This window comes from Protopterus annectens, chromosome 3.part0, assembly GCF_019279795.1.
Source record: "Protopterus annectens isolate FY-2018-M chromosome 3.part0, PAN1.0, whole genome shotgun sequence".
Taxonomy (NCBI): domain Eukaryota; kingdom Metazoa; phylum Chordata; order Ceratodontiformes; family Protopteridae; genus Protopterus; species Protopterus annectens.
Genome location: NC_056731.1, coordinates 1,446,606,964 through 1,446,632,261, shown reverse-complemented (window position 1 = coordinate 1,446,632,261; position 25,298 = coordinate 1,446,606,964).

The window sequence follows — 25,298 nt, the reverse complement described above, 5'->3', positions numbered from 1 at the left end:
GTGTGCCTCCTTTTGGCATTCTTGTTCAGGTGCGTGTGCATTTCTGATGGGTGCCGTCAGCCATGGCTCCAGTGTGTAACCAGCATCCCCCACTAGATGACCGTAGGGGATGTCCCCATTGGCAAATCTCTGGTACAGCTGTGTCAGATGCTAAGCAGTGCTAAGCTAGAAGAAAACCCAAGCCACAGGGCTCTAATCCATTTACAGTATTCCTGACACACCCCACCATGATGTCATCTAACTCTTAGGCTTGCACCAAGCTATTCCTGCTCTTACACTGTTGGGCCCTGACTCACATGCTGGGAATAACTGGGATTCACTATCATTCCCCTCATTTGAATAGGATTACCTGCTAATGCATAGTTATATGTCTCACACTGAGCATCCCCCCTTAGCAACCACTACTCACTGACCATGTTGTCTTCTGCCTGCCATTGACATGCATGGCAGAATACTGATTTTAGTTAGAATGCCTGTTTTGGGTTTATTTTATTATTTTCCCCGATCCTGCTTGTGCGCCACTGACCTATGCTTAAACAGCCGAGATTGGCTAAAAAAATAAAAGTTAATTTTTTTATTTTTTTAACTGTTTGCAATGCCAGTGGCCTTATACTTGGCCATTGGCATGCTTACTACATGATATGCAGCCTTTATTTGGAGCTGTCACAGCTCCATTTTGAATTTTGCAGAAATGTACTCAGTTACTACTCAAGTACATTTCTGCTGATTGCACTAGTCCTGCACGGATGGTCACAAGCTTCCTGGATCACAAAATCACCTCATTTGGATTTCTCCTGCAAATGTGGTGATTTTCATACAAAGGCTTTGTCCATGCAGGATTAGTGCAGGAGCTCTCGTGCATGCCCCTGCAGACTGTTCCTGGATCGCAAGGTAGACATATTGCCTGGTTGAGCTCCTGCACCGATCTTGCAATCCATGCTAGCTTTTCAGAATCTGGGTGTCTGTGTATGAATTTCCATGTGTAGATTTTCTAGTAAGGTGATGAAGATGTGCTATTGATTGATTTTAAAATTAAGTTTTTCTCCTGATTGGTGAAACTGAAATTGTTTATTTTTTTCTGTGTAATTCCACAGAGAGTCTTCTGCAATTTTTCTTTCAGCCCTGAGGATTTTGTATATCTTAGATAAAGACAGAGTAATGATGTTGTTTGGGGTGTTAATTTCACAGAAAATAGAAAACACTTTGGGTATAGGAGGGGAGTTTGATATATAATTTTTTTAATTGATTAGTCAATAATTCTCTAAAAGTTTGTATATTGAGCCAATTATTGTGGTTTATGTTATATTTGGCTAACAGTGAGTTAATGGCATATATGTTATTATTGCTTAAGAATTGGTACCAAAAAAATATAGAATTTTCTTTCATGATTTTTATCTTATCCAAGTTAAAGGAATCAAGACAAGTGTTTGTAAAAGCAATGAGAAAGATGACAAAAGTAAAGTTTTTTGTCATGTCATTTTTGTTGACTATCTTCTTGAAGTTATTTAGCATGTAATTATGGAAAGGAAATAGCTTATCACTCTTTCTGGAATTAATCACAAAGTCTTTTAACAGTAAAAGAGTTTTTCTCAGTTTCAGAAAATGGATTATTTTGATTTATGGCATTATTACTAAAGAGCAAAGTGGATATATGGCGATATTTCCAGTTAGATTTATATAAGGGATTTAACCATTGACTAATTAAATTGAGAGTAACAGAATCAGCATAAAGTTCTAAATTTGGAAATCCTATTTCTCCATTATCCCAGCTTCTATAGTGCCATGCATATGCAACTCTTGGTTTGTGAGGGAACCATAAGAACTTTATTAACATAGAGTCAATTTGTTTCATCATTTTTTTTGAGGGGGCAACAACTAGAGTTTGAAAAAGCTATACCATTTTTGGCAGTATGATAATTTTTATTAATGATAATATTTCCCCATAGAGAAAAACAAATTATTCAGTTTAGCTAGATATTCTTTAATGTTAGCTTTTAGAGATTTATAATTGATGTTAATGGTATCTTTCTAATTCAATTTTATATGTACACCTAGGTATTTTAGAGTATCATTCAACCAGTTAAAATTACTAAGTTTGCAGATGACAGCACTAACTTTGTTTACTAATATAGTTTCTGTTTTAGTATGGTTAAAATTTAAACCTGAGGTTTTTTCAAATGTTTGTAAAGAGTCTATATTATGATCAATAGAATAGTTGATATTACCAACAGTCAATAAGATGTCTGCAAAATGTTGTATTTTAGAGTTGTACGTCAAGTTAACAGAAAAACCTTGTATGTTTGAGTTTGCTCTTATATAATTGACCAGAGGCTCTATTGATAATGCAAATAAAAGAGGAGATAATGGACAACCTTGCTTAGTACCCCTTAAGATATTAAGTGGACCTGAAAGGAATGCATTGATTTTAATGTATGATATTGGATTTACATATAATCTATTTAGCAGATTTATAAATTAAGTGGAAAAAATTATAAATTTCTAATGTTTTGAATAGATAAGGCCAACTGATAGAGTCAAATGTTTTATCTAAGTATAGTATAGTATAGTATAGTATAGTATAGTATAATAATTTATAATTTTTTTGTTTTCTTGTTAGCTATATCTATTAAGGAAAGAAGTCTAATGACATGATTCTGCACTCTCCTGTTTGTAATAAAGCATGTTTGATGATTTGTTATTATCAAGGGCAACAGTTGATTTAATCTGCAAGCAAGAATTGATGTAAAAATTTTATAATCAACGTTCAATAAAGAAATAAGTGGGTGAGAACTTACCAGGTTCGGGGTGTTGTTATGCTTTAAAATAGGATATATCATTGCATATTTCCATGAATGAAAAACATTTACCTTAGTTCTAAACTCTTCAGAAAAGCTTGTAACATTAGTTTTAGAGTGATGTCCAGAAGTAATTTGTATATTTCTCCTATTAAGCCATCTAAACCTGGGGCATTGTTATTTTTAAAGTTATGTATTTTTTCCTTTATCTCTTTTAATGAGATTGTTTTGAAAAGTCTATAATTTTGCTCTTTAGTAAATTTTTTGATTATGTTTTCAGTTAAAAATTTGTTTCTCAAAAAGCTGTTATTACTAATTGGTGTATTATTGTTAATAGATCCATGATGTTTTCTAAATACCTCTAATATTTCTTTTAAGTCTATAACACATTTGTTTTTTGTTTTTTTTAGCATTGTCTATAATTTCCTTAATGTGTTTGACTTTAGCTAGGTTATTTGATTTTACCGTTGGCCTATGCATATGTTTAGGATTAATTGTATAAGTTTGTAATTTAATTCTCTCTAAATTTATTGCCACTTTATGATTTAGAATCTGGATATATTTATCATTAATCTGTTTCAATTCAGAATTTGAATTAATCTCCTTAGCTCTCAGACTATCTTTTTGAAACATCTATCCTTGTTTGCAATCTCAGCAATTCACCGCCCCATTCTTTTTTCTTGTTTAAAAAACAAGTTTTGATTCTACCAAGCATATATGTTTTTAATGTGTCCCAGACAATAGTTTTATGTGTAGTATTATCATTTATATTCAAAAAAACTTTATTTCTTTCAAAAGCCATTCTTTAAGTTCAGTTAAGTTAGTAATATAGGCTGGTATTCACTGCCAAAATATCATGTCATTTGACTTAAGGTTGATTTTGAAAAAAATGGCATTGTGATCTGACAATGGGTAAGAATTTGTTGAAACTTCTTGTATTTTAGAGATTAGGTTATCAGCAATAAATACTTTATCAATTATTGTTAACGTGCTGAATCTGTATGACTAATGTGTGTATTTTAGGGAATTAGTTCTTTAAAGTCATAAATGTCCCTTAAACTCAAAAGAGAAACAAAATGATTCAATTTTTATGCTGGGGATGACAATTTAAATTTGATAACATTAGTAGGATCGTTGATGGTGAGCCTACAATTGAAATCACCAGCATAAACTAGGCTACCCTTAGATCTATTTGAAATTGTTTCTAAAAGCGTGTTTGTTGATTCAGCGCCTACACCAGGAATCCAATATGTATTTACCAATGTGATGTATCTTTTGTCAATTTCTAGAATGATCAGACATAACATACAATTACACTGTTGAAGTATGAATCAATTATTTTAGGTGTAGGTAAAGAATATTTCCATAGGATCATAGTGCCTCTCCTCTTGGCCCGATAATGAGTTTCTATAAGTATTTTATAACCATTGAAAGTAAGTTTATTGTAGTCTTTATCTGATATATAAGTTTCTTGTAAAAAAGCAATGTCAACTTTGTTTTTAAGCATTTGATTAGACTTCCGCTTTTTATCAGGTTACTAAGACTGCTGAGATTTAATGAAACACAAGAAATCATTTTTCAAGACACAAAGGACACTTACAAAAATTGTTTTGGATAACTGATAAAAACATAATTTAAACCGAAGAGAACAAAAACTATATATATTCCTAAACATGGAATATATAATTTCTGGATAGATGAATGCACCATCAAATCCACCATCAATCATCCACGAAGTACTCGCCTATACCTATAAGGTTTTTTGCCTTAAAACTATTAGCTATGCAAAGTAAAATAAAATTATTTTTAAAAAGGAAAAGGAAATGAGAATATTTGAGAAATGCTAAAGATATAAGTTAATAAAAAATATTGCAGATTGCAGTATATATGCATTAGTAACAAAAGTTCAAGTATCTATATAAAGATATGACAATTAATGACTATCTACAAATGGAAGTTGTGAGAAATGTAATACTCATGAAGGTAGTATAGATTAGAATAGGTCCATCAATACCATAATAAAATTCAAAAATGACACTAAGGAAGGAATATTATATTGGCCCAAATGACAAAAACACCAAAATAAAACAATCTTCTAGTTAACATTTTAAAGAGGGAAAAAAAAAACATTGGTGTGAACAGTGGGAGTCAGCATTATGAGTTATTGACTAATTCAAATTAAAATCCTGTTGAGAGACTTATAAGATTAATGTGTGATGAAAGGATAAGCTTCTATCGATACTATATACCTTATCAGGCATTTCCCCTATAACTGTGGCATAAAATAAATTAATAGTAAGTCTGCTCTAGTTTTACTAACAATAAACCATATTAGTATATGTGCATGAATGATTAATTTAAGAAAGCATCTTATTCATATTATGCATACATGCACAAGAATTATAACATCAAAACCGAGTATCTTTCTTCTAAGAAAATGACTTGGTAGAGTCTGCAGCTATTAGAATATTGCAATATGCATGAGAATAAAATTTTCATTAATAGCATTGAGTAGAAATATGCCCCACTTTCCTATCCTTTTTATATCTCCACATTTACAACTAAAATCAAAGTGGATTATATTACTACATATCCTAATAGAGTTTCTTTTATAAATAATTATGAAAATAATAGGATATAATTTGAATGCCTGATGTGGTAATTATCTTTAAACAGTTTTGCAGATGAACAGACTGACTTAATGGGTAACTAAAGTACATCTGTGTTATTACTATTCCAAAAGAGAATTAGGCAGGTGTTGTTAAAGAGCAAACAATAAGTAGTCTTGGGTGGCTGCAAATAAAATGTTTTTCTCACTGGAGGCCCTCTTGATGGAAAAAGGAGATTGATATTGCTATGAAATGTTAGTTAAAAACATAAAGGTCTATCCACAATTCTCAGGCTACAGCTGTTTCAGAGAGTGATGTTGGATTAGATGTTGACTTTATTATAAAGCTGAGCTGTTGATATTAGACAGCCATATAAATCTAAATATTACTGATAGTAAGAGAGTCACTGTGAAGATTGGGGAAAGATGGATGAAGGCTGCCAGTCTATTCAAATAGAATTTGATACATAATTTTATCATTTGTATATATAAATGTAAAATACAGGCTTGTGTTCTTAAATGAAAGAAAACACTGTAAAATGTGAACTTCAAGATTGTAGCAACAGTACCATCTGCTGTAAGGAAACCTAAGCCAAGCATTTCACATCTGTTCTTTTGAAGTAAAATTATGTCTTATATACTTTTTTGATCTAAATAGTGGTGCTGAAGCGGCTGGCTGAACACATTATTTCTATTGTCTTAATTTAAGGAATAATTGCTAGAGTGTACATGTGAAATGTATTTTATTGTTGTTTCCTGAGCAGGTGTTAGATTGCTAAATAATGTAGTCTTTTTGCCCGAGAACTCCAGACTAAGTGTCAAAATGATGTAATGTGTATACTGGGAAAACCTAAGTGTCAAAATGATGTAATTTGGGAGGGCCTAGCAAAGATGTTTGTTAGTGAGTTTAAAAAACTATTGTTCAGAGAGAGACTGTGAGCATTTTGATCTTGATGTCTCACTTATCAGCACTCTGCCTGTTGTCTTATGTAAATAGTGTCTTTGATGTATGTTTTCTTGTAGTAATAGCTAGGAACTTAGAAGAAAGTTAGACAAGTGTTTTTCTGTTATACCAGCACTTTCCTACTGTATTGTTTTAAGTTTCTGTATGATCTCTGAACTCTTAGATATCACTGTGGTGAAGTAGTATTGTCTTGTGCTTTTAATGATTTATTATTAAATATTTTTAAAAACCTTTACCTGTGGCTGGTTTGTGTAGTGATAAGTAAGCTCTAGAGTACATTGCATATTTATAGAGTTTATTGTAATAAGCCAATCTAATAAGCCTTAGACTGAATAGTCACATTACCAATTGGATAATAAAATTGCACAGTAATAATTGGACACCCTTTTAAGGGCCTTTGAGTAACTGATAAGTATTAGCTTGTGGTGGCAGAAATTACTACATAGAGTCTGGGTAAATGGGCACAGCTGGAGAATCTGTGTCAGCCTTTCCCAGGAGTATCTGTGAAGTTGTGTAAATACTTATCTCAAAGTGCGTGTGGTGTGTCAGCTACCTGGGCAGGGACATGAAGCACTGGTGGGACATAGAGGGTACTGGAGGTTAGCTTGACAGCTAGGCTGTGATCTGGACCCTATAGCTGTGCCAGTGGGGAGTCTTATCAGAGACCTGGAGAGCAAGGGAACAACCAGCCCCAGACTGACTGTGATCTCTGTGTGCACTTAAGGGAAATTGTACTTTACTGTGTGTATTAGTTATCCTTTCTCCTTATATGAGACAACCTCCCTGGTGTTAGTGGTGAGGATTGAGGCTCCTTGATTGTTGGGCCAGGGTAGAGTCATCACATTTTTGGTGTCAGTGGTTGGGATAAGATATCCTCACATTTGTGGTTCTCAGTGGTTGGGATAAGATATCCTCACATTTGTGGTTCACAGTGGTTGGGATAAGATATCCTCACTTGTGGATTGCAGTGGTTTGTGCAGAGTGAATCCCATAGCTTATGTACAGTGATCTCTGAAGGTGTTTTTTACTCTAAATCAGCCACGCAGTGTATACTCAGTGCTCAGATCAAAATTGTTTTATTTCTTTTATTAGCTTAGTTAGTCAGGGTAAGCAGGCAGCATGTCAGCACAGGAGTATGGAAAGCTGACAAGGTGCCAGCTGGTGGAGATGTGCCAGGCTAGTGGACTAGTGTATGAAAACCTGACTTATGCAGACCTGATTCCAGCCTTGGTTACAGCTGCATCAGAAAACAGCATCCAGGAGGACAATCAGACTGGCAGTGGAGATACAATATCCTCGGAGAATGGACAGCTCAACCGTTGTGAAGTGGACTTAAAAAGCCAGTTGGAGATAAAGAGACTTGAGTTGGAGGCCAGGCGTTTGGAGATAGAAGCCGAAGAAAAGGAGCATCAGAGGAAGCATGAGAGGGAAATGCTGACTCTTCGCCAGAGTCATGGAGGTAATTGGGAAGGGAATAACTGTACCCCAGAAGCACAACAGGTCAGTAAATTTCTTCCACAATTTAAAGAGAGGGATTACTTTGATAGTTTCATTCACATGTTTGAAAGGATATGCAAACAGTATAGTGTTGACCAAAAGCACTGGGTACAGTTCCTGACCCCCTTACTCCATGGGAAAGCTGTAACTTGTATATCACAAATGCCTGACTCTGTCTGTTTTTATTATACTGCTATAAAAAATATATGTTAGATTGTTTTAAGCTAACACCTGAAATGTATAGAAAAAAGTTCATTGAACATAGACGCAAGGCAGATGAAAATGTATATGAATATGTTGCTGAACTGAGAACTTATTTTCATAGCTGGGTGAGTGGATGTCAGGTCACCACTTTTGAAGGGCTGGCAGACTTTTGGTGAGGGAACAAGCCCTGAGCACTTTGCCTGAGGACATGAGGTTCTGGTTAGCTGATAGACAATGTGCTACTTCAGATGAGTTGGGAAAGAAGGAAGATCTATACCTGGCCAGCAGGGCAGCTGTGCACAGGAAGGGGACTAGCAGTACTGCTCATGGGTCTAAAGGAACCCAAGGTGGGCAACACAGACTGCCCCAACAGAATCTGCCAGTAGCAGGGGACGCCACTAGTCCAGGTACACATCCAGGACCTAGGGTGAAATGTTTTGAATGCAACCAGTGGGGCCATGTGCCATACAGCTGTCCGTGGATGCAAGGTTGGGAACCAAAGTTGAGGGAGCCAGTAAGTGGGAAAGACAAAATGCCAATAGTAGGTTGTCTTGAGACAATAGGGGTATGGAACTACCATCCTGCAGATGTCCTGAGAGGGAAGGATTTGGATGAGGCAGTACTATGTAATTATGCAGTTACACGCAGTGAGGCTAGGAGACAAGCATGTGGGTCTGGTAGCCTGGGGGAGACCCAGACAGACTGCATACTTGCAGCCAGGACTGGTGAGGTGTTTACTTCAGGGAGTGAGCTATGATGTAGCAGGGAGACTGAAGGTGAGCCACAGCTGCTTGTGGGTAATGATGTTCCCTTGGACAGGGTAACTGCAAAGATAGAGGTGAGTAGTAGTACCCAGGCTGACAGTGAGGCACCACTGTCAGAGGATGCCAGACTTCCTGTGGAAGGGGAGCTAAGAAGGGTTACAAGGAGTGAGTTGACACAGACTCAGCTCTCATACCCTACATTGCAATGACTGGGACAAGTAGCTAGGGTGGCACCTGATTCTCAAGGGAAGGGGGAATCTGTATACTGGGACAAAGGGTTACTATACAGAGAGTGGACCCCTGAGGGTGGACTAGAAGGTGAGAGAGTACAGCAGTTGGTAGTGCCTAGAGCCTACTGTCTGGTGCTTCTAGCCATAGCCCATAATATTCCCTTTACAGGTCATATGGGCATAACATGTACAAAAGGCACATTATGCAAAACTTTTATTGGCCTGGAATTTACAGAGATGTAACAGGGTACTGCAGGACCTGTGAGCAGAGCCAAAAGGTAGGCAAGGCAGGAGACAAGGTGAGAGCTCCTGTGATGCCTTTGCCTGTGATTGAGGAGCCATTTCAGAGGGTAGCTATGAATATTGTGGGTCCTCTGAGTACTCCAAGTTCCACACGGAAAAATATATCCTAATGGTAGTGGATTATGCTACACAATACCCTGAGGCAGTGGCTTTGTCCTCCATTGAGGCAGAGAAGGTGGCAAATGCTTTGTTAGAAATTTTCAGCAGGGTAGGTTTCCCAAAAGAAATACTGTCTGACAGAGGTGCCAATTTCATGTCGGAGCTGCTGGCTTGTCTGTGGAAGTCCTGTGGAGGGAAGCACATGAAGACCACCCCCTAGCATCCCTAGACTAATGGTCTTGTTGAGAGGTTAAAATCGATAATCAAGTCCATGCTACAGGCATTTGCAGATCAGTTTAAGAGGGAGTGGGACAAATATTTGCCCCATCTGTTGTTTGCTTACAGAGAGGTTCCCCACGAATCCACAGGTTTTTCACCCTTTCAGTTGCTATACGGGCATAGGGTGAGGGGACCTCTAGAGTTAATTCGAGATGAATGGGAAGGTGAGTGTGAGTCTCACAAGGAGTCTGTTGTGGCATATGTCCTAAACCTCAGGACAAGGCTCAGGAAACTCATGGGCTTGGTTCAGGAGAACCTGGCAGAAGCCCAACAACAGAAAAAGGTGTGATATGACAGGAATGCTCGAGCTAGAGAGTATGCTGTGGGGCAGCAGGTAATGGTTCTCATTCCTGTCAGATACAACAAGCTGCAAGCAGCTTGGGAGGGACCCTACAAGGTGGTAAGAAAGGTAAGTGATGTTAACTACATGGTGGAAGTGCTAGGCAGATGGCAGGGACACAAATTGTACCATGTTAACAAGATGAAACCTTACCATGATAGGTAAGCCCTTGTACTGAGCATTTGCAGTGGATTGCAATTGGAGTCTGAGGGAGATGTGGGGACTGATATTCTCAGTGAGGCTCAGGCTGACACCTCGGTGTAAGGGTTAGCAATGTCCCAGAAGCTATCTCCTACCCAGGTTCAAGAAATCCAAGCAGTGTTGCAGGAATCTGGGGACATGTTCACTGGAAAACCAGGGTGCACCCACCTTGTGCAGCACCAGGTGGATACAGGACCCCAAAGGCCTATTAGGCAGGCCCCTTATAGGGTGCCCGAGAGAGTCAAAGAGAATCTGGGGGAGGAGATACTGGAGATGTTGTAACTAGGGATGATTCAAGAGTCCAACAGTCCCTGGGCCTCGCCAGTGGTGCTGGTGCCAAAGAAGGATGGTAGCACCAGGTTCTGTGTGAATTACAGGAAATTAAATAGTCACAAAAAGTTAGATGCTTACCCCATGCCTAAGATAGATGAGGGCCTAGAGCAGCTAGGTGGGGATAAATATGTTACAACTATTGATCTTACCAAGGGTTACTGGCAGGTGCCCTTGACTCCCAGTGCTAGAGAGAAGTCAGCCTTTGTGACTCCTTTTGGCTTGTATGAGTTCACAAAGATGCTCTTTGGGATGAAGAATGCCCCAGCGACCTTCAAGAGGCTGGTGGATAATATCCTAGCAGGAGCAAGAGGGTTTGCCCTTTATTACCTAGATGATATTGCCATCTACAGCTATTTCTGGCCAGAGCACTTTCAGCATGTCAGGGAGGTGCTGGGCAGACTACAGAGGGCAAGGTTGACCATCAAGCTGAGCAAATGTCAGGTGGGTAAGGCAGACATCTACTACATAGGACATAGACTGGGGAGTAGTAAGATAATGCCAGAACTTGCCAAAGTGGAAGCTATTCAGGCATGGCCTGCACCTGTTACCAAAAAGCAGGTGAGGGTATTCTTAGGGACAGCAGGGTACTACAGAAAGTTTGTCCATAGTTATAGTACCATAGCTGCTCCCCTCACAGACCTGACAAGTAAGAACAGGCCAGATAAGGTAGTGTGTACCCCAGCATGTGAGCAGGCATTTCAGAAGATTAAAGAAGCTTTGGGAGGACCCCCTGTTTTAGCCAATCCAGATTACAGCAAAACCTTTGTTGTGCAAGTGAATGCTTCGAACTATGGGGTGGTAGCTGTGCTTAGCCATATTTCTTCAGAGGGGGAAGAGCACCCAGTGGTTTATCTCAGTCATAGACTCCAACCCAGGGAGAAATGCTATGCAGTGGTGGAAAAGGAATGTCTAGCCATAGTGTGGGCACTGCAGAAACTTTAGCCTTATCTGTATGGAAGAAAATTCACTGTTATGACAGATCACAACCCTCTAACATGGTTAAACAGAGCCAGTCAGCAAAATGCCAAGTTGCTAAGATGGAGCCTGGGGTTGCCAGCATATGATATGTCAGTGCAGCACCGCAGTGGGAGTAGCAATGCCAATGCAGATGGGCTCTCAATACAGGGAATGGAGTGAGGTACCCTCAGATAGACCTAACCCTCTCAAGCGGTGTTTCTCAAGGGTCACTTGAAAAACTAGCGTGAGTTCTCCAGGGGCAAAGAGATGTGAAGATTGGGGAAAGATAGGCAAAGGCTGCATGCCTAGTCAAATAGAATTTGATACATAATTCTATCATTTGTATATATAAATGTAAAATACAGGTTTGTGTTCTCAAATGAAAGAAAACAATGCAAAATGTGAACTTTAAGATTGTAGCAACATTTCCATCTGCTGTAAGTAAACCTAAGCCAAGCATTTCACATCTGCTCCTTTGAAGTAAAATTATGTCTTGTATACTCTTTTGATCTAAATAGTGGTGCTGAAGTGGCTGGCTGAACACATTCTTGATATTGTCTGAATTTAAGGAATAATTGCTAGAGTGTACATGTGAAATGTCCTTTAGTGTTGTTGTTTCCTGAGCAGGTGTTAGATTGCCAAATAATGTAGCCTTTTTGCCCGAGAACTCCAGACTAAGTGTCAAAATGATGTAATGTGTATACTGGGAAACCTTAGTGTTAAAGTGATGTAATTTGGGAGGGCCTAGCAAATATGTTTGTTAGTGAGTTTAAAAACTATTGTTCAGAGAGAGACTGTGAGTATTTTGATCTTGATATCTCACTTATCAGCACTCCACCTGTTGTCTTATGTAAGTAGTGTCATTGAAGTATGTTTTCTGTAGTAATAGCTAGGAACTTAGAAGAAAGTTAGACAAGTGTTTTTTTTGCTATACCAGAACTTTCCTACTGTATTGTTTTAAGTTTCTTTGTGATCTCTGAACTCTTAGATATCACTGTGGTGTAGTATTATTGTCTGGTGTTTTTAATTATTTATTATTAAATATTTTTAAAAACCTTTACCTGTGACTGGTTTGTGTAGAAATAAGTAAGCTCTAGAGTGCATTGCATATTTATAGAGTTTATTGTAATAAGCCACTCTAATAAGCCTTAGACTGAATAGTCACGTTACCAATTGGATAATAAAATTGCACAGTAATAATTGAACACCTTTTTAAGGGCCTTTAGGTAGCTGATAAGTATTAGCTGGTGGTGGCAGAAATTACTACCATTTAGTCTGGGTAAAGGGGCACAGCTGGAGAATCTGTGTCAGCCTTTCCCAGGAATGTCTGTGAAGTTGTATAAATACTTATCTCAAAGTGTGTGTGGTGTGTCAGCAACCTGGGCAGGGACACAAAGCACTGGTGAGACATAGATGGTACTGGAGGTTAGCTTGCCAGCTAGGCTTAGATCTGGACCCTATAGCTGTGCCAGTGGGGAGTATTGGGGACCTGGAGAGCAAGGGAGCAACCAGCCCCAGACTTACTGTGATCTCTGTGTGCACTTAAGGGAAATTGTACTTTACTGTGTGCATTAGTTATCCTTTCCTCTTATATGAGGCAACCTCCCTGGTGTTAGTGGGAGGACTGGGGCTCCTTGATTCCTGGGCCAGGGCACGGTTGTCACAATCACCTCAAGACAAAATCAGCTGTGAGGCAAGCTGAAATAATGTATCATATATAAGTACTAAAGCTGATATATACAAAAAAAACAGGGGGTTTTAATACCATGTTAAAAAGGTGCTTAATCTGTTATACATGTACAATTCTTTCTGGAATGGAAGGTATAAACATGAACAGCTGGTATTAAAATGTCAAAAGTGGCTTTATCAGTTTGATTGAACAATAAATTAATGGGTGTGAAACAGTGTGAGTAAATAATTGTTATGTGCCCCCAAAGATAGCAGGAAGTAAAATAAATCAGTGTAAATAACACATTGAAATTGTTTCTATTTCAAATTATTTAAAAATGAGAAGAGAAGTGACTGTTATTTGCTCAATGCTATAAAAATTAAATGGGTCGAGTGAGGTATACAAATAACAAAGTCATAAGTCTAATAGTGACATATAAAACAACTCAGTCTAAAGATAAAACCTCAGCTAACTTCATTAACTAGACAAAGTCAGATGTGAAGTGTGTGCATCTCAGAAGAAAAACATGAAGTCATCACATTTGTCCAAATTTTGAAAAAGCACTGCCCCCTACAAGTATTATTTACTTGTTCACATAATGAAGCAATCATCAGAAATATGTCTCCACCATCACATCCAGTTTCTACATTCCACACAATTATCAAAATCTCCTTCGTCATTCGTGATTCCTAAAAACAACTGGCACCAAGGAGACACTGTGTGTAAACATTCTAATAGAAATGAAGATGGTAAACATTTTACATGTATATTTTCAAAAACAAGAAACAATAGCCCTGCATATCGCAGATCTGTGAAACTGCTTCTCAAAAAACACAAATTTTGGTTTTATACCTGAACCATTGCAGTTTATTTTGAGTTCTTGCTTGCAACTTTATAGAATTTAGACTAAGCAATCATCCGTTTGAGCCCTTCAGAAGATGGTACTCGCAGAAGGATGATTCCTTTTAATGCACCATTGTTGTTTGTGGTTGTACGAAAAAATAAGGTAAAACATCCATCTGACTTGAATTCTTCAGCTGCTATAGTTGGAAAAGGAAAATGTTCTTTTTAATGGTCTGTAGTAAGTGGCAGATATAGCAGTATCTGTTACACTCTACATGCTTGTAAGTGCAATGATGACTTTCCTGTTTCTGAGAGCGGCATAGAGGTCAGAGTTCAAAGTGAAAGCTTGAACATTGATGTCCACCGAAAACGAGGGCTAGATCATGGGAAATAAAGGCTAAGATAATGCTTGAGACTTAAAGTGGTGAAGCTTTGGGTGTATTCTGAGCAGGAATGATTTGTAAGTTAAAGCAAAGTGAAATAACCTAAAACGTTGGCTCAAGACTTGATGTTGTAAGTTGGAACTCAAGAAGTATAAAAATGTAATAGTTTCTGGAGAGTTTGAAAAATGTTTTGATGGCTTATTTTCCTTTTTGCTAGTTTTGTCATTTATATAATGTTTACCATTAGTAGGCTGTCTTTTCAAGCTGGGTGCAGAAAGGTTCATTTCTTCAAGTTTATCTAAAAGGTTATTTTTCTTGACAAAATCACTTACTTCATCTAGGTTATTGAATATTTTTTGACCATCAAAAAGACTGATTTTGATCCTGGCTGGGAAAACAATCTGAGCCTTTATGTCAGTTTTTTTAGATTTTTAATATGTGGAAGTATAATCATTGTCAAATCTTATATTTTTTCCATTAATTAAAATTGGGGTGCCAGACCATGCAGATCTGAGTACTAAGTCTTTGTCTTGTGTTGTCAGGAACTTTATAATAATAGATCTTGTTGTAGCAGGATTTTTAGATGGATGTAGATTTGACAGGGACCTGTGCGTTCTTTTGATTCTGAAGGAAAAAGACTCAGGAAGATTTAGTATTTTAAGCAACTATTCATTTAAGAAACAGACCATGTTATTTCCTTCCATCTTCTCTGGGACACCATCAATTCTGATGTTGTTCCTTCTTGATCTTGACTCCAAATCTTCCACTTTTTCAAGAAGTTGGCTATTTAGTTTTAGCAGGAAATCAATCTGATTATTATTTTCCATTTGTCTTCCATCTATTTCATTCATGGATTCTTCTATGGCCAATATTTGGTCAGTATGCTTTGTAATTATTTCTTTTAAATCCTCCATTTGTTTTCATGTTTTCCTTAATCTTTTCCAAATTATCCATCTTTATAGACAGATCTTGAATATTAGTGATTATTATCTGCAATTCCTGTTTCATTGAGCTGTCTTGTGAAGAAGTTTTAGACTGACTCATATTTTTCTCAGTCTGAAACAGGCAGCAGAACTTCTTGACAGGAAATTTCTTGTAGATATAGTTTATTAATGAAAAATTTCTGGTAAAACTGTTCCTCAATGTTAACTGAAGTAATATAGAAATAATAAAAAAGAAGTTTTAAAAGAAAATTATATAAAATCCTGTCAGAAGTTATCCTTATAGGCAGAGCACCAAGAAAATGCTGCTATCTCTTTGACATCCTGGCCACACACCCTCACACATTTTAAAGCCAATAATATAGAATGGCTCGCACACTACATGTGTCAGAGTGTGGTTAGATAACTCATGGATGATCAAAAAACACAGAAAGGAAAGACGGAGCTGTATATTTGCAAGCAATAATCATAAAAGGTTGTGTGATCACTAAGTGCACTACGTCCAAATATAATAAATTTACAAAACAACAGTTTATAGTTTGATACTGGTGCACTTTCTGTTGCACCTGGTTGTGTAAAGAATTACTTCAGTTCTTTATTGCAGATCTGTTTGTGTGACAAAGAGAGATAAGGCACCCATCCTGTTTTCTGAAGGTGCATTGCCATGAGAGTTGAAATCCAGATCTATGTAGAAATATATCATGTGTGCTAGCATTTTCTACTGTGTATGTTATGGACTGCTTTTCCTCATTTCAAGTATTTCTCCCTATTTTGCTGAATAAGTAGACCACTGAGCAAGTAGACAGCCAAAAATAGAAACCAGATGCATTCAGTCTGTGCTACTGCCTGTGGCACCATGTATAAGTGTAGGGCTGGAATGCAGATGATCCTGGGTTCTAGTACACCATGTGCAACCTTTGTTTTACTGTTGTGACATTGCAGTTTATAGCAATGAACTGAAACATGAACAGCTGCTATTTTAACTTTCTTGTGGCAACTGGTGTTAGTGTAGGACTGTCACGCACATGGTCCTGGGTTTAAATAGAGAATATTCCATACACTTTTACTGTTGTTCTACTTCCCATTATAGTCACTCTTACTTATAACACTTGCTATAGTGTAGCTGATATTGATTATATGTATGAGGACTGAGATATTGATATTGTGTCAGTTATTTGCATGATGTGCACGGTGTGCAAAATTTCAAACAGTGTGCACACTCCCAGTAAACGTAACAACTGGAACTGGAGTGAAATCATCATTCTCCATTGCTCATGATTCATAATAGACATGGCAGGCATTCATGGAGAGGGTGTGAGATTTAGGGCTCAGAGATGGGGTGTCCAGGTACCCGAGGGTTTTGCTGGATTCCATGTTAAACACCACAGTGCCAGGTTTCTGCAGGGGGACTCTTCTAGGTATAAGTCAAAGGCTTGGGATAGTTTGGCCCAGGCTGTGACCAGAGTCACCGGTATCTGCTGCACTAATGAACAATGTAGACAGCACTCCAACGACCTCCAGTGGAGGAAGATGGGTACCGTCTATGTTTGGACAGAGGAATTTAGGATGGAGAACATCCCACAGATGTGTAGGTATCAACTACAGAGAGTACTTTTAAGGCTTAAAAGCTGAATATAGGCAATACTGGTATTCATATTGGCATTCTGTTCTGTTTTGTTTTTAATGCAGCCGCCATGGAGAGGTAGTGCAATGTTCGGACCCATGCCACTAGATTAGCGAGGATGAGTGAGGCATAGCATTATTGTTAGTATTAAAAGTTAAAGCTAGCTTTTTTGGTATTTTATGCAGTTGTATCAAATTTGCATGCATATCTGAACTGTAAAAGCAAGTATGCATGCATTAGTCTGTAGCACAAGCAAAGGTAGCTTGTTTAGTATTTTATAGAGTTTTATCAAACTGAACATGCATATTCCAACTGTAAAAGTAAGTATGTATGCATTAGTCTGTAGCACAAACCAAAAGTACAATACTAGACTTTAGTCAGAGTTGGTAGGTTCAAAAACCACACTTCCCGACTATACAATAACTGTTAGTTCTTCAATTATGTGTAACTTAAAGGTTTAAAGTAAAAGCTCTACACAAGTGGCACACATGCCATGCTTTAAACTGTAATCTGGGTAAATGGAACACATGTAAAGGAGTACTTGCTGAAATCTGTAGTATAGTATACATCTGTTAGGAGCTGCTAGTCTTAAAAGTAATAAGTTATCTGTTAGGGAGTGGTAGTCTTTAAGAGTAAAGGTTAAGATAATAGAGTTAAATAATTGTATTAATACATCGTATGTTACATATGAAGGTAGTAATCTTATCTCATTAGTTTCTCTCACCCTAACCCTTATTTCTCTCTCTCTTTTTTGTTTTGTTGTTTTATTTTATTATGTATCATTAAAAATGTATCTATGTCATCCATGTGCGACACATCACAAAATGCTCCACAGCATAGCAGGGTGGACCTGCCACACAGAATCCACCTGCCTCCACTCCAATGGCCATGGCACTATTGCCCAACACATCTGGGAGCCAACCTGGCAGTACCACCTCTGCTGCCCCTCCACTACCTGCCCCCCTCAGGTAGTTCTGCCCCACAGGACTGGCCAGTTGTTCTCTCTGGGATCATTGGCATAGGTGGTGAGTTTATCACCCATGTTGAAATGTGAGGGATGGTGCATAGAGTTGTGCATCACACTGTTGTTGCACACCTATGCTGGATAGAAAGACTGTTCTCCCTCATTTTATGTAGGACCAAGGGGAGGAGGAGGAGGAGACATCAAGCATTCCAGCCAGTGGTGGACTGATGAGACAGTTATGAAAGTCCTGTGGGTGAGGAATTGATTCTTACTGTCAACCAACTTGATGTCCAGAGAACCTGGATGCCCCCACCCTCACCCCATCCATAGCATCCACCAAGTTCTTGTGCCCATCACCATCCCTGGCTTGTCTTGCTTGACTTGTCTGTCTTCAATTACTTTCTTACCTGTCCAACTTACCAGACTCAGACATAACTATGGCCCTAGCCCAACATTCCTTTCTCTCTCTCAAAAAAAAAAAAAAAAAAAAATGGACACCTGTCCCTCAAAAAAAAAAAAAAAATCATCCCATACCTAGCTCTCAATTTCACACATGTATCTACTTGAAACAACTGATGTGGTCCTATTGGCTATACAACATGGTTCCAAAAGACAAACAAATAACCAAAAATAACTAATGTAACTAAAACAACCTCAAAAGAAGCACAGCCACTTCAGGAAACACTTTAATAAAAAAATAGATTTAGTGCTTTCGCCCTGCTAATTCAAAGACTTCATCAGAATCAATGCAAACATATTAAAACCACTATGTAAAACTCCCCTCCAGTTAATCACTTGACATGTAGAACAAATACAAATCAAATGCCAAAATACAAAGACCACTGACAGTGTTGCTCCCCAAAAAATACACAAATTCTTCCAATAAAATATAAAACTGCTTTTTAAACAGATATAAGATACGCACACACACACACAAACACACACACACACACACACACACACACACACACACACACACACACACACACACACACACACACACATTTTAAATAAACTTAAAACTAATAAATTACACCATGTAGGAATTAAGTCTAAGAACACCAGCTATAGATATCTGTTCATTTAAACCATGAGAAATGCAAGCATTCACTCTCAATTGCCATAAAGTCTCTTTATGTTCAATAAAATCAGCCCAGGGACCCCCATTTTAAACTCTTAGGAATGGAGTCTATACCCAAAGATAAAAATGTGTGCCCCAGGAACTTTGCCACATGTTTGTATAAGGAATTATTAATATGTTTGTTCCTTATATCCAAAATGTGTACATATATTTTGTCTCTAAATCTACATTGAGTTTTACCTATATAAAAACTTTCATAATCTTGACATAAAGCAGCATATATGACCCCCAAGGAGTTGCATGTACAGTGAAAGTATGTACAAACTGCTACATTATTAATCTTCATTTTATCCTTTTCTAGAATTAATTTGCATTGATTACAGAAGCCACACTTAAAAGTACCAGGCTTTTTGTTAGTTAAATAACCTACATAATCAACACTTTCCAAAAGCTTCTTAAAAGAACTATCGTTTTTATACACTATTCTTGACTTATCTCCCAAGATATCCAGTAAACCAACAAAACATAAAACATTTTCCAGTTCTTTATAAGAATGCTATAAAGGGAACCATGTTTGGGGATATAAGTGGTGATAAATGAACAGTTACATGCACCACTAGTATTCGTCCTTTCATTGTTTGGTGATAAAACTTGTAAAGATTTAAACTAGGTGTCCATTCACCAGCCTATCTTTTTCCTCTTAATTTCCTCAAATACAGAAATCACCAAGTCCTCAAGATTACTCCTAGCCAAGTACATGTTCACCAGTTTGTTTGCTTCCTCCTCAAATAATAAATCATCAGAAACCATCCTTGACAACCTTACAAATTGTCTGCTAACTATACCTTTCTTAAAATGCTCAGGATGGCAACTAGAAAAATGTAGTAAACCATTAGAATGGGTAGGTTTCCTATAAATATTAGTGACAAGGGACTTCATCATCTCATTTTTACTTACTAAAATATCCAAATAACTTATCATATTACTATTATAAGAGTAAGCAAATTTCAAAATTGAGAACGTAGAATTCAAATATTTTACAAAATTATCAGCCACAATTTCAGGAACTTCCCAAGCAATGAAAACATCACCCAAAAATGTGCATATAGCTGCCAAGGGGCCAGATTAATACATTACATATTTATTTTCCCATTTAAGTATCACAATATTGGTGAATAAAGGGGCACAAGAGGATCCCATTGCCATGCCTTTTTTCTGTTGAAAATATTGTCCATCCATGTGGACTAAATTATAGTCTAGGACCAATTCTATTAATGTTTCCAACACACTGATCTCATTACTACTCAAAACACCACTTTCAACTAATAAATCGTGAAACATTTCTAAACCTTGTACATGAGATATTATATTAAATAAATTTAGCACATCAATTGTCAAAAAGGTTAATTTTCCATATAACCCACATTTCTTAACTTTGCCAAAAAATCTCATGAATCCCAAAATAAATCTGGCTGTGTGTTCACCAACTCTTTCAACTTAATATTAATGTACTTAGATATAGGATGTGTAATCGATATTCTGGCATTAGCTATCAGTCTCATTGGAGGGGGTCCCTTATATTCTTATGTCTCTTTGGGGTGCCAAAATTGAGGGAATAATAGAAAATTTAACATTCAAAAAATCATAAACATCCTCAGAAATTTGGCCTTGCTCTAACATATCCCGAAGAAAAAAAAATATTTTATTATAAGCAGCATTTATATAACACAGGATGGGTTTCCTCATAAAACTCCTCATTATAAAGGTGTTCAAACATTTTGTTTAAATAATCAGTTTTATGCATAATTACTACTCCACCTGCCTTGTCTGGTTTCATAACCCTTACACTCTTATTATGTGGGAAAGACGGAAAGGAAGTTATGTAGGAGGATCTACGAGCACCTATACAATATTTCTAAACATGATGAAAAGAATGCATTATTTAAACTCATTAAATCTTTTCCTGAACACTTTTTTCAGTTTGGCATTCTCGAAGTAGTAGGTAAAGACATAAGAGGGGGTGATTGGACTAACCAACTCCTTAGGGCAGAAGCTAGATGGTAGTTAGAACTGAATGCCACTGTTCCACCTGGTCTTAATGACCATGTTAGCATCAAATCAGAGCTCAAATTTAGAGCTTATAAATTGTGATATGCATTTTATACTGTTTTCAGTGAATTCTTATTTATATATTTTTTATATATATATTTACATACCTATATTCTTATAATTAGTGATATTTGATTTATGGTATGCCAGTTGAACTATCTATTTTTATTGTAGTAAACTAATGTATACATTATATGAAGGTTTTCATGTGGCATGTTTTAGTGTTTTAGTTTTTAGAACATATATTTTTTGTATATTTTATGATATTAGTTTTACCATTATATTAATGTGACAGTATATTTATAGTAATTTATATAGTATTTATAGCTATTTCTATTTTTTATCCATCATTCTTTCCATATGGACTTTTCCACTTTAAGAACTGTTTTGTTTCAATGATTGGTCACCTGTTATTTAATTATGGGCAAGGTTTTATATTTAAGTGAGTGTTTTTTATGCAAGTATTGTTCTGATGAAGTTAACTGACGAAAGCGCTTAACCACTTTGTCTTTTTATTTTGTGAATAAACTGTGTTCTGTGTTTTGGAGGACTTTGGCTGTGAGGTGTATTTGTGCGTGCTTACACTCTTATTATGCAAGAGTTCCTTTAATAAACACCTTTCAGAATCACCTAAGTTGCTAGGTAAAGAAACATTGTTGTTAAGCAAAACTTACCTAAAAATTAAATTCACACATTTTTTTTTCAAATAATACAAAAGGGAAGGATAAATATGCTGCTTCTCCTTAAAATATCAGATTAATACTCACTGCTGGCATTCTGAAAGAAGATTTTAAAATTCATCTTCCTGAGATACAATTTTAAATCTAACAAAACATTTTCAATCCTACAACATGAATTGGGAACAAAGGAAAGTCCTTTACTAAATAACTTAAAATAACAATCCCTATAACCATTGGTAGGAAAGTTATATAACTTAAAGTCACCTGTGTTGTTAACAATAATTGAACTGTTTGGAGCAAGGTTGAAACATGGGTTCACATCCAGCATGTAATTCCAAGAAACTAACTAATAGTATCAGTTTATTAGCTCAACTGGTAGAGCAACTTTCAGATCAAATGACTGTGACTATGAGGAATTTGCTGCACTGTACTGATCTTAATAGCACCCCCCCCTCCTGTCTTCTACCTCCAGGGCAACGTGAACAGGTTTTAAATGATGGAGAAAATAATAGGGAGCATCTGCCTACTACTGGCTCTGAAGTCAATGTCAATAACTTTTGTACATGACTACATTTTCAGCTAATAATTGTGTGGGATATGAAACTTTTTTCAAAATCTCCCTTGTAGATTATTGCATAAGTAGGTGCAAATGAAGCCCCCATTGCTGTTCTCTTCATTTGTAGGAAATTTTCATTACCTGAACAAAAAAAAAATGTGTTAGACAGAATTCTAAAATGGAAATAAGAAAGGATGTCTGGGGTTCCTTCCATTTTGTGTTGATATTTGTCTCTAAACCCCACATAATTTCAGTATTGGTGTACAAAGAACTAGCATCCACTGTGGCCCAATAAAAATCTTCTCACCAATACAAGCCTTTCAAACAATCACAAAGATCTAAAGTATTTTTTATATCTGTAGGTACCCTTTGTAAAGTACCTCTTAAACTCACTGTCCAAACAAATTCCAACATTTTGCAAGTACAAACCAACACCTGACACTATGAGTCTACCTGGTAGATTTACCAAGTTTTTGTTCACCTTAGGAACTGCATAAAATACTGCTCTTCTTAGTTTAGGGACATATATATTTTTTAACATCACTAGAGGTGAGAAATCCCAATCTTTCTCCCCGTCCCAAAATCTGAAACAGTTCAGAGATAAAGAGGCAACTGGGTTACTAAATAATTGAATATATTCCTATTCATTAAAAAGTAAGTGATTTAACATCTAATAATATCCAGACTTATTCATAATAACCCAGTTGCCCCCCTTATCTGCCTGCCTAAATATATAATCTTTCAACTTTTCTTGAAATTGTTGCAAAACCAACTAATCCTCTTTGGGTAAATTATAACTTTTTTTTAGAACTGATGAATTTTGAAAAGTCAAACGCTCACAACCTTTACCTACCCATGTAATGGGTGTGTACTGCTAGCATCAGACAGTATCAGCCCTGAACTAAAACTGTTGCAACTGCTGGATTTACAAGGTAGGTGTTGAATCTGGAGTGTATTGTGTAATAATATGAATGAATGGCATAACCTTGCATGTTGTTACTTGGTAGTGTAAACAAGTAAAATGTGGGTGATTTGTACAGACAGGACCTTAACACATGACAGCAGAGACTTATTTGACTTATATGTGTTCTTCATTAAGTAGCAGGCCTCAGGCATCAAAGATTAGCACAGTCATACCTCCCAAAAGTACGGGTGGTCACTAAATGCCCTCAATTTAGAACCATACATTTGTTCTGGAAAATTATTAAAGGGAGAAGTTAAAAATTAATGAGACACATTTCAGTTTCAGACTTCACAACCTTTGCAAGACCATTAACAATACTGATGCAAAAAAAAGTTTGATGCTATCAACTGTCTACCTTTCTAAGACCAATACAAGTCAAAGGTACAATTACTAATTCATTCTCACAAATGCAGATATACTAAGCACTAAGTCTGCTCAGACACAAAGCTTATGTATCCCTCAATCCAAAAGATAGAAAACAGGGTTATGGCATAATCACAATGACTTGCACCGGGTGCTGTGTGTGTATGGGGGAGGGTCAGGCAGAGAGCGCTGTGTGTGTGTGTGTGTGTGTGTGTGTGTGTGTGTGCGTGTGTGTGCGTGTGTGTGCGTGTGTGCGTGCGTGTGTGCGTGTGTGCGTGTGTGTGTGCGTGTGTGTGTGTGTGTGTGTGTGTGTGTGTGTGTGTGTGTGTGTGTGTGTGTGTGTGTGTGTGTATGGGGAGGGTCAGGAAGCCTAGGCTGACATAAAAGGTGAGTGTGAGTAAGAAAAAGTAGCAGGCAGACATTTGAATAAAGTAACAAATAGACTGTGAGAAAAGAGGAGTTTTAAGCTTCATGGCTGAACCATGTAACTGTCGCGTGCATGTCTGTATGGGTCCTCCAAATAAAATTGGAGTGTGAGTGTCTGCATGAACACAGCCAAGCTCTGTGCTAGCTCCACATACTGGCATTTCTGACAGGTGTGAACCATGCATGGTAGAGGCGGCAGTTCATCATTATCATACCCGACAATGAGAACTGGCTCTGCCAGGAGTTGCACTGGCAGATCCATGCCCATGGTCAGATGCACTGCTGCTACCTGAATCTGACTGATGTCTGCTAGATGAGTTCCCCTCACAAGGAAACCCAGGACCTTGACCTCATGACCTGCCACATCTGAACATGGACAGGTCAACCACTGATGGAGCAGTGGAAGTACTGCAACTGTGGGAGCATAATCAGACATGCCTACATTGGTTAACAGCAGATGATCTGGCTGCCTTATACCCATGAGGATGCCATCCCCCTCCCAGCAAATGTTCCATCACAGACACTGCCTGCTCCAATGTGTCATTCATCCGATCAATTTAATTAGTAACATGGTGGAGGCAGTAACACATATCAGTCTGTGCCACAGCTACAACCTCAGTCATTTCTCTGGAGGACCTGTGGGAATGTGTCTGTGCCTCCATGATGACCCTAAACATTAATTGAGTGGCATAGGAAGAAACACCTGGATCAGGTATAGTATGCACAGCAAGCCTCCTCTGAGCACCCCAACAACCCTCCGGTGTGGCACCTTGCCCCCACTTTGGCTATGGCTAGATTCAACAGGCACTGAAGCTGCAGTAAGCACACTTGCCTGATAGATCATCTCACCCTTGACCTGTCCAATATCTGAGGGCTCACTGAAATGGGTAGGAGTAGGCCTACTGGCTGTGTCTGATGGAATTTCAGAGGATGTATGTATGTCAACTTCAGTGTCAGATTCAACCCCTGCACTCCCCGTCCCTGACTGTGTCTGTGTTTGGCCACCATCATCATCAGAGTTTCCTGATACTCTGACATCAAATGGTAGAAGTCTCACACTTCCAATGTCAGGATCACCTATGGTAAAAAGCAAAAAAGACAGGAGAAATGAACACCTACAC